An 894-nucleotide genomic window follows, 5' to 3' on the forward strand; every position below is an offset into this window, starting at 1 on the left:
AAACGTCAAGAGAGAGAACTTCTGTAAATGTACAGTGATGCAGATTACATAAGTAGGGCATAAGTTTTGCAGGAGCTTTTTGTTCTCAGACTAGATTCTGTCTTACAGATTTGCATTCTTCTCTGCAGAGAGATGCTCTAAAGACACTAAAAATTTTCCTGGATTCTGTAGCCCCATATGTCATTCTAGCAGCATCTTTTATTTCTTTCTTCCTTTCACTCAGTCATGTAATCATGTTTTAAACTCCTGCTGTTTTCTGAAATATTTGTATATGTACGCAGACAATATAATTATTTGAGTTTTAATCTTTATTACAGAGTAGGTAAGATTTCTGTTTTCCTAAGACCGTCATTAGAAGTTAGCCATAAGCTGCATACCCTCACAATCTTATCTTCTGATGAAGCAAACCAGTACTATTATCTGTCCATAATAAGACCCTACATGCCTTTTGGGCATGCCCCAAGGGTGTGACTGCCAGGATACACCTCAGTGAGGTAAAGACTACCAGGGAATTGGGTTATGCAACAATTCAGTCATACTGGGCAGTGTATCATGCCAGCACAGTTAACCTGCCTTGGTCCCTTATCTGCTCTGCGGACGCCCCTTTAGAATATTTGGGTCACACTTGCTTATTTGTGACTGTCAATAATAGCAGATTTCCCACTTCAGCAGGCATAGCTATGTTGAAAAATATTCAGATCCTGCAGTGAGAAATGCATAGAAGTACCTGAGATTGCATCTATATTTATGTGGCATAGCAGCCCTGAAGCTGGGCTTCAATCCAGATTTGCTGCTTGTCCCCACCCTCAAGGCCAGGTCACTCTCAAAGATAATGTCTATAAATGTCAATGTCTATAAATATCTGAAATGTTGGGGCCAAATGGATGGGGCCGG

Source organism: Antrostomus carolinensis, unplaced genomic scaffold (genome assembly GCF_000700745.2).
Source record: "Antrostomus carolinensis isolate BGI_N321 unplaced genomic scaffold, ASM70074v2 scaffold7033, whole genome shotgun sequence".
NCBI classification, from domain to species: Eukaryota; Metazoa; Chordata; class Aves; order Caprimulgiformes; family Caprimulgidae; genus Antrostomus; species Antrostomus carolinensis.